A 10,589-nucleotide genomic window follows, 5' to 3' on the forward strand; every position below is an offset into this window, starting at 1 on the left:
AAAGGCCATTATGTGACTCTTTGCAGGTGAAGCATGGATAGCCTTGGAGATCCCAAGATGTTGAAGATGTCAGAGCCTTGGGATGCCTTCTGGGGAGAGATGCTAACAGGGATTGGAACCAGCCCAAGAAGAAGTGTGCTGCAGTCAGCAAAGGAAAGGAGTTACAGATACGAAGAGAACTTTGACATTAGACATGGAGATGCAGAGTTTGGAGTTTGCTCAGCTGGTTTTCTGTCTTGCTTTAGTCAAGTCTTTCCTCACTATGTTCCCTTCCCAGTGTTTTGGAACAGTGATATATAACTTGTGCCATTATATGTTGGAATTTGTTTTGATTTTGATTTTACAGGGATGAAAGTTGAGATCACATGAATCTCAGAAGAGACAACTTTACACTTTTAAATAAATTTGTGAAGAAGTTGACAGTGTCTACTAATAATCTTATAAATATATATTCAAACACATATACACATGTGTAAAGAGACAGATACATGGGTTAACTGCCATTTTATTGTTGAGTTCAGCTTAGATTCTTTGTTTTTTTGAGACAAGGTTTTCATAAGTAGTCCCGGCTGTCCTGGAGCTTGCTATATAAGCTAGAGTAGCCTAGAGCTCACAAAGATCCTCTTGTCTTTGCCATACAACTGATGGGATAAAAGGTGAGTGCCATCATGCCCTGTCTCTACTCGCCTTAGTATTATTCTATAAACTCTATGAATGTGGGCATATTTAATTTTTTATTGTATTAGAAAATAATTTGTAGCAGAAAAACATGTATGAAATGAATAAATGAAAGACTCCAACACCAGTCTCTCATTGATATATGAACACAATCATAGAGGTAGACTAGATATCCTGAAAGGCATTATCATCTTTAGTTAGTGTTAATAATACAGCTAGAACTGTGGAATCCAGCCATTTTGTTCCACAATGCAAACAGATGATGAATTTTTTTCTGGCTTTTCTCCCCTCACAAACATTTCTACTTGAATGAAATAGACCCTTTTATTTATGTATAACACCATAAGTAAGCAAATTTGAGTGAATTGATTGTCAATATTTTTTCTACAAGTGGCTACACTAAATTCATACTAGGTCTAAAAAAATGAAGCAAATCTCTTGAACTCCTATCATTTGCGACAACCAGATGGAACTGGAGATTATTCTGTTACTTGACATAAGGTAGGCACAGAAAGACAAATACAGAATCTAACACAATTGATGTCATAGAAATTGAGAGTAGAATGATGGTTACCAAGTTCTGGTGATAGAAAATGGGGGAAACTATTGGGGAAAGTTGAAATACTATGTTATAGGTGAGAGGAACAACAGCTAAGCATCAGTGCTTCTTCACAGTAGGGTGACGAAAAATGGCAATTTTATACTGTGCATTTGGAAGGCTAGAAAAATGGATTTTTAAATATCTTTACCACCAAGGAATTATTAATATTTAAGGAAACTGAGATGCCTATCCTGATTCAAACATTACCACTATACAATGCACTCAGGCATATATATTGAAATATCACATTATCCCATAAAGGTGGACAACTTTTATGTATTTGTGATGAATTGGTTAATTAAAGATATTTATATTTAAAAAATCTTTCTATGACCTAAGGAAATATCTAGATTCTATTGTCATCACTCAGAAGACAAGTACACACACACACACACACATACACACACATAATGTCACACTGCCCTGTAAAGAACTGCTTGCACATCAGTATGCTGCAGACTTGCAGACACATTAACAGTTTGCATCTAATATCTATTCTTCATCTCACTGTTTCTCTGAGAACTATTTGCACTTTCGCATACTATAGATTCATCAGTTTTTTACTTCTTATGTCTCTTCTACATCTTGTACTGAAAATGAAACACTCTTATCTCTATTTTTACAAGAGTCATCTCTAAAGTGAAAGGACTTAAATTGCCACTTACTACAGTTTACAAATCACATGGTGAAATTTTTGAGGACCTGTCTTTATAATGGAGCTTTTCGAGCTGTACCTTCCCCAGAAGAACTGGCTTGGCTCTGCAATAGGTAAAAATTTGTTAAGTCTATTGAGGTTCTTCTATCATCAACAAATGGACAAGATAAAAACAATGGTTTATGGTTGAAGCTAATAGCCAAAACTTATGAAAACACTTCATCTGAGAGAGTGAGCCACCTAATTTAAGTGAGAACACAATGATACATTCAGGTGTCTCATCCTGAATTCTTTTTTGCAGCATATCAACTCATTAAAATGTTCCAAATGTGAGCCTGTTTGTAGTGTGTGGTAGTTTGAATGTATATAATCCCCACAATCTCATAGGGAGTGGCACTATTAGGAGATGTAGCTTTATTGGAGTAGGTATAGACTTGGAGGAAGTGTGTCATTGTAAGGGTGGGTTTTTAGGTTTCTTATGCTCAGGAAACCACCCCGTGTTTTAGTAGACTTTCTCTTGCCTGAAAGATGTAAAATACTCAGCTACGTCTCCAGCACCATGTCTGCTGCACGCTGCCATGTTCTCCATCATGATGATAATGGACTTAACCTCTGAACTGTAAACAATCCATCCCAATTAAATGTTTTCTTTATAAGAGTTGCTGTGATTATGGCATCTCTTCACAGTAATAGAAACCCAGAAATAGAAACTGAGACACAGTAATATTTAAATCCAAAGCAACAGCTTCAAGTCTAAGAAGTAGCAAAGAACAACTTAAAATTCTGGAGTTTATATACAGAGAGAAATTTTCTACATACTCTTAAAGAGTACCTTAAAATATTTGATTTTCAAATAACTGGCATAATTTAACAAGAAACATATTTAAAATATTGATAATAATTTTAGTAGGTTTCCTTATGAATTCTGATCAGCAAAGTGATTTCCATAGTATAGAGCTAATTACACTTTTAATATTTATGTTAATGATAAAAGTCATAAATTATTTACTATTGATTTGTGAGCCAAAACAATCAATAAATGACAACATTATTTTATACAGTTTAAATATAACAGGTATTTAGCTGTTTTCTGGACCCAAAAGTAGCTTTTATATTTTAAATTAATCTAGATTACAGTATTAAGAGTACTGGCCAGTTATTTGTAACTTTGAAAAGAAAAACACATCTATTAAACACACATTGGAAAAAGCATAATTAATGTCAGGAGTCTCCCAAAGGATTCATAATAGAAACTGACTTGTTCTCTGACAAATGTTTATCGGGTTCCAACAAGCTTAATTAAGAATGTGAATGACTAGAAAGGGAAAGAAATGAGACATTTACCACAAGCAAAACTTGTTAGTGGAAGATGCCTAAGAAAGGTCCTAACCTCAGTGTAAGTGACCGTACAAAGTCAGTTCTACCAAGGCAAGGCAGATGAAGCCTGTGAAGGCAGCAGTCTGACCAACAACCAAAGCTGGAATGGCCATCATCCTACAATCCACTTGGTTCCTTTTAGATATGGACTTAACGAATATTTAAAAGTTCTCTACTAAAACATAAGCTACTCAGTAAGGTGACACATTAAATCTTGTTCGGCAAACTCCAAAACACACATAAAGCCCTCTGAGGGTGATGGAGGAAGGTCATTGGTTAAATAAAAAGAAACTGCTTGGCCCTCATTGGTTAGAAGATAGATGGGAGGAGTAAACAGAACAGAACGCTGGGAGGAAGAGGAAGTAAGCTCAGACTTGACAGCTCTCCTCTTGGGGGCAGATGCCTCAGAGAGACACGATGCTCCACTCTTGTGGGCAGAGGCGAGAGCTCTGCTCTCTAAGGCACACACGATGAAGCTCCGACCCAGGATGGACGTAGGCTAGAATCTCCCTGGTAAGCCACCTTGTGGGCTATTATTAGAGATGGGTTGATCGGGATATCAGAATTAGCCAGTAAGGGCTAGATAGAAATGGCCAAGCAGTGATTAAATGAATACAGTGTCCGTGTAATTATTTCGGGGCATAAGCTAGCCGAGCGGGCGGCTGGGGTGTTGGGGACGCAGCCCAGCCACTCATATTACTACATGAGGGGAAAGGATGCAGTGAGAGAAGCTATTTACATGAGAGGAATTGGACCTCTCCTCCTTCCCTGGCAAAGTTTCTGTTAGGACTTTTTTCTAACACTAGCTCTGTGCTGACACAAAATCCCAATCAAGCCAAATCAAAACTAGCCAAATTAAAAAAAATCCATGTTTAATGGGAGTCCTGTGCTCTCAGGTGGCCCTGAGGGGGAACTGGGAAGCTGCAAACAAGACCACCAGGAGGAAGGAAAAGAGACCACGTGTTCCTCTTTTGGGAGTTCATATAAATACCCTGTGGAAGTGGTCCTGACCCAGACCTAGCATCCTGGGATTTGGAGTCCGGACCAATACAACTCTCAGAACTGGGGACTTAGATAGATACGAAGGGCTGGGGTCTACACTCCCAACTTAACATTCCAGACTCTTCGGATATTGGGATGACAGAAAATTGAAGTGATAATCAACAATTTGGGCTCTCTAGGAAAAAGGGGCATTGACTCAAGTCTGGCTACTACCTGCCGGTATAGGGCAACGTGTGGAAGGGGAGAGCTAGGTGTTATTGAGTCCACGCTCAGCAAGAGGTGTGGCTGGAAAGGCATCCCAGAGATGCCAGGCATCCTTGGGGGAGGTGAGAAGGCAGGTGTCTAGAAAGAAAATATTGTTATTACCAAAGATGAGTGTGCCAGGATGAGGAGCAGGTAGGCCCTTCATTGTGGCATCCTGGAAAACGAGAGGGTGGAAGGTCCTGTCTGATGGACAGACCAAGTGTCCTGAGTAGGTGCCTGCTTGATCCTGGAGAGATGGTACCAGCATGGGTTTCCCAAAAGCTTGGCAGCCGAGGGGGTGGTGAGGATTACCGTGTGAGGTCCTGTCCATTGATGTTAGAGAGACCTAGGAGTTAACTGTTTGAGGAGTACTTTGTCCCCTGGGGAGAATGGGGCAGGTTTAGGGGCATTAGGGTCCACTGGTGTGGTAGCAATGAGACAACTATCAGCGTGTGAATGGAGAAGGAACTGTACAAGGGAGAGGTAGGGTAGGTACTCCACCAGTGGAGAAGTTTGAACTGGGAGGTGATGGTTAAGGAGAAAGGGCCTGCCATAAAGCAGCTCAAAAGGGCTCAGGCCCGTAGGGGAATGTGGGGTGGCCCTGAGATGAGTAAGGGCAATGGGGAGAAGGGAGGGCCAAGTTCAGTGGAGAGCTTGGTTAGCTGTTCTTTGATGAGTTCATTGTCCCTCTCCACCTTTCCCGTGGATTGTGGATGGTAGGGTGTGTAGAATTTTTCCAGGAGATGTTAAGAGCTTCTGACAAGAGCTCAATGACCCTAAGCCACCACATCTGCTATTTCCTGCCAATCTTTGCCTGGTTGGTGTCCATGAAGCTGGTGTAGAGACTGACGTATGTGGAGAGCCCCTTGTGGCTTGGCCTGGGCAAACGTCTAGCAGGAGGAATGAACCTGTAAAATACAACCTCAGAGATGGGTGGGGTCAAAAAGGGGCTCCAAGAAGCGGAACAAAGCTTTGGGGAAGCAGCTAAGGATATCTCCACCCAGTAATGGCACTGGCCAAGCACATATCACTAAGAATGAGAGAAAAATTGTCCTGCAAGAATGCAGGGCAGTGGCAAAGTTTTAAGTGGAGAGGAATGGGTCCCGTCTACCCCCATAACTGAAATTGGTGAGGGGAACATAAGACCCACGTGAGAATAAAAGTAATGGACTTACCAGCTATCTGCAGCTTACCTTAGGCTTGGACAGGATTATGGGATAAACAAAGTCTGGGTAGTGTCAATCCTCTACAAGGCTGAAAAGTTTGAAGGCTGGCACAGTTTCACTTGCCGATGGTGAGGCTGGACCTCCGTGGCATAGCACAGAGCACAAGCATGCATGGAGGCATTGTGATTTCCAGTGTCCAGGTTGCTGGTAGATAGGGCATAACCTCGGAGGAGGCATAGTGCAATATGTGACCATTTAGGCCACACTTGAAACAGTTTGCCTGTGAGGTTGACTTAGGCTGGGCTCTATCAGCGTAGAACCTTGTGGTTGGTTTCCCTTGTTTCCCTTTCTGCAACCTTAGGGCAGCTGCTAAGGCCTGGGCCTGTAGATTGTTGTAGCTTTGTCTGTCGGGAAGACTCAGCTTCTTGGGCATTAAAACTTTAAAGGCCATTTTTACCAATTCCCGTTTAGGGGTTTGGGGACCCTCCTTAACCTTTCTTAACTCTTTTAGTAAAAAAGGAACCTAGCCACTTTTCTATCTGAGAGAGATCTGGAAGAAAAAACAGAACATGGGGAAAATTGGGAGGGGATAGCCCAGTGAGCAGAGGGGGTCCAAGGGTAGGGAGATGAGATAAGGGGGGCACGGAGGAAGGTGGGGGAAGGTGAAAGTTGACCTTGAACCAAGGGAGGGAGTTGGGTGTGTGAGCTTGAGGGAGTGGGTAGGGGCCAGTGCCTCTGGCAGCATGGTGCTGCAAGACACTGGCTACTAAGGGAGAGGTGAGAGCTCAGAGCCTAAAAAACCATGGACATATATAAGCTCTGTCCATTTGTCTTTATGGGGACAAAAATTTTCTAGGTCCCAGAGGATGGTAAGCTCAAGAGTTAGTACATAGGGAAGTTAGCCATTTGGGACAGATTGTGTCAGTCAAGCCCAGTTTAAAGAGATTTTGTAGGAGGCATCCCAAGGGAGAGAGCAGATCTGGTTTTAAATTGCAAGTGCCCATTTTAAAAATCTATGCCCAACCACGTGACCTATGTCCACTCCAGCGCATCCACCAAAGTGGCTCTTAGGTCCAAATGGGACCATGGAAATAGAATGCTTGGCATCCCAAAGAACAAACCAATCTCCACCTCAGCCGAGGCCGGCCCACTGGTCTGGCTGCTGCTGGTATTGGACCCTTGGCTCAAGCTTGCAGCTTCAACAAAAGTCCAATAAATGACAAAAATAAGTATGAATGCCCCGCCCAAAAAAACCCTATAGCATAGACAAGAAAAAGCGACTCACCAAGACGCAGCTGCTGCAGGCAGGAGCCAGTTTTAGCAGGGCATGGAGAGCTCAGATTAGAGACTAGGGAGCTTTCAACACGTGGCCTATCTCGGCGCAACCTCCAAGATGCTAGGAATTTTTTCCTAATACAAGCTCTCTGCCAACACAAAATCCCAGTCAAAACAAATCAAACCAAGCCAAATTAAGAAATATCCAGGTTTAATGGGATTTCTGTGCTCTCCGGTGGCCCCAAGGGGGAACCAGGAGGCCACAAATGCGACCACCAGGAAGAAGGAAAGGGGACCACTTTAAAAACCCTGTGGGAATGCATCCTGGGATTTGAAGTCCAGACCAATACAACTCTCAGGCCTGGGAGCTGGGACAGATATGAGGGTCTGGGGTCTACGCTCCCATCTTAACAGTTTCATAAGGTGACACCAGCCTTCTTGCCTGGCTAGGTTTCTCATGGGGACTCTGTCATCCATGACCAGCCATGTTTCCCATGGAAACATGGTTCTATCTGAAGCACATAAGATTTGGAAAGAGTTAAAGACCTTTACTTTCTGCCCTTCCAGTAAAAGCAGCAAGAGCCCAAAGCTGTTATTTACTAAGCATGCGATAGGTACAGCAATGCTTCCTTTGGTGATACTAGCTTTTCTCCATACGGAGATGATGCTGTTGCTTGTCTTGGTCCATTTGGTTATGGAGGATGCTACTGCTTCACATCTCCCTCGCAATACAGCATTTACGGTTGTTCTTTTTATCATGCCCCTGCCATTAGGCAGGCCTTCAGCTTTCCATTGTCCTGCTTCAGCCTTCTGCATAGCCAGAATAGAAGATCCCGAGCCACCAAGCCTGACTATTAAAAGATTTACAACAACTAACTTATTTTCGTCGAGCTTTGGTTTCCAAAAATTAAAAATTTAGCCAATAAAATGAAACAGAAATAAATTCAATGCTTTACCTCATATACTTCTGTCTGAAACAGCAGACCAATGATGCAGTCAAGCATTCTTTTCAGACTGCCAATCAAATTGTTAGTGTTTCTACCTCAGAGAATTCCCTCTAAGCCCCAAAAATCCAAGTGGGTCTTTCAATAACTAAATTAATATGTTGTTAGGTGGCTGCCGTTCCTGTGTCTGCACAGCTAATGGCCTCCTTCACCAATGTGCCAGTGCATGGTGACTGACTGATTGCTGGGTCTGTTTCCTACAAGGCTTGGGATCATGGTGAGATCTGGGCTACAGGAATCTGAACAGGATGACTGTGCTCTAGTTTGGTTCCATTACTCAAAGCAAAAGAATATCTGTTGGTTAATCAGAAACTGTAAGAAAATTCTTCCCAAAGAGACAAAGCAAATATTCTAGGATAGGTGAGCAGGTAGAAGGTATCATTTTGTTTCTTTGCTTGTTTCTGAACTCTTGTATTAAATTTTCTGATTATTGTGACCACATGTGTAGTGCAACACCTGCTGTATGTGCTACGGTACAGTAGTAGCTGCTATGTGCCAAGTACTTTCCAAAGCAGTTTCCAATGAGGCTTGTCAATCCTGTTACACATGGGCCTGCATGTGTTCCAGAATAGCTTTAAATGAGGCCCAAAACATTTGTAGGTTACAATGTCTTATTGCTGTGTCATAAGATTAGACTCATCTGGTATGTCGGTGACTCCTTTCACCTCAGCAGCAATCACATAAAAGAGACCACTACTGTATCTGTTTTACAAATGAGACCTAGAGAAGTCTGTAATTCTGTACATTTTCCAGAAAAGGCTCAGACATCCTATCGAGTCTCTTCCCAGCTAGCAGACAGGAGAATGAATACTTGTGTTCAGTTGAAAATGGTTTTTACTTCAGCTTATTTCCAACTAAGCAGGAAACTTGTGACAATTACAGTTTAAGAGTATTCGTGAACGGAAAGCAATGCTTTCATGTCTCTGGTTCTTCACAAAGATTTCAGAGTGAGGCACACTCTAAAGCCAGATAAGCAGTCCACATGTGTAAGTACACTAACTGACCATAGATTACCACAAGTGGGATATCTGCCTATATCAAGTCAATTAAAAGAAAAGGTGAAAGAAGAGCATGTCTCATCGGTAGCTGATAAAGGCACATGACTTCTGGCACTGAGCATTTCTAATTCAAACCCTGATTCGAGTATGTTTTAGCTGTAAGAACATGTGCCAACTTCCTCATAGGTACATATCTTTGAGTCTTTGTCTACATTGTCATGTGAGCATTAATAATTACTATTAAGAATAAAGGAGTAGATGCATAACATTCTTCAGTGTTCCAAGCCCAGAGGAAATTATTGCTAAATGCTTGATATGATCTCTATCAGAGGCATCATTGTTGTTATCATTTCTATCTCAATCTAGATCAAAAGACTTTTCTGATCCTGTCATTGAAGGTGAAATTCAGATCTGCTGTATGTCAAGAACCACACCAAGTATCAAAGATTTAAAAAAAAAAGTAAGATATGCCTGTTACCAACAGTCTAGTGAAAAATATCAATTAAAGATTCCACATATTGCTAAACATTTTCTTGTACCTCAGAGATAGATGCTCGCATTGCTCACACCATAGCAGTGGATTATCTGATTATCTTCTCTGCCAGAAGAGCTTTTTTCTCCAATCAGGTAAAAGTGGAGAGTGATCCATTAAATCTAATACTATTGAAAATATAAATACTCACTGAAAAAGGTTGGGTGAAGATGTTCCAGGATCAAACGTCAATGTCCATTCCTTGGTTCTCTTTGATTTTTAGAATGGGAACTCTTTGGGTCCTTCTGTTCCTCAGTGGAGGGAGAAGCTATTGAATTACAGAAACAGAGACATCATTAGCTGTATTTTCTCTCTGAGTTCTCATTTGATGAAAGAGAACTTGTTTTGTCCTGTGAAGACCCTGATACCATGATCCTCTCCTCACCAGTTTCTTCTACCATGGCTCTATCCTTCTGCCCCTTGAACTACAGTTCTACCTAATTTTTATTTCTTTGTCATTAGTCAGTTTTGTCATTTCTCTAGCACTCATTTTAGGAGAATTATTACTAAAAAAATAAATTTGTTGTAATCCTCCCCTGTTCACTCCTGTTTGGCCTCCTACTTTTCTCATCTCTGTCAGTCTGAGATACTGGAATATACTGAACACAAGCATACACATAGATGAGCACATAGACACAAATGCTCACATAGGTGTGTGCATGCACACACAATTGAAAAGTGTTTCTATACCAATACATTGATAGTTTCCAAGTCAACGATATTTTGTCCCTAGAGACCAGGCAGACACGCCTGGTACAAATAATAAAGGAAATAGTGTAAATTCACAAATGTGCTATCTTAAACGCTGATGTGACTTCATCTGTTTGCCTGATTAAGATGGATTTACATTCTCTATTTCTGATGCCTTCTGAAAAAAAAAAATGAACCGTGAAGGACTAAGTCCTTCTAAACTAAACACTAAATACCTCACAACAGTGAAGTCTCAATTACTGTGCTCTGTCAATACAGCAGCATAATAAGAATAATAATTACTTGCTTTATAATCCTTCCACCAAGGTATGTATATTACTGTGTCTGACTTTCAAAACATGCTCAGC

This window comes from Microtus ochrogaster, unplaced genomic scaffold (genome assembly GCF_000317375.1).
Source record: "Microtus ochrogaster isolate Prairie Vole_2 unplaced genomic scaffold, MicOch1.0 UNK67, whole genome shotgun sequence".
Classification (NCBI taxonomy): Eukaryota; Metazoa; Chordata; class Mammalia; order Rodentia; family Cricetidae; genus Microtus; species Microtus ochrogaster.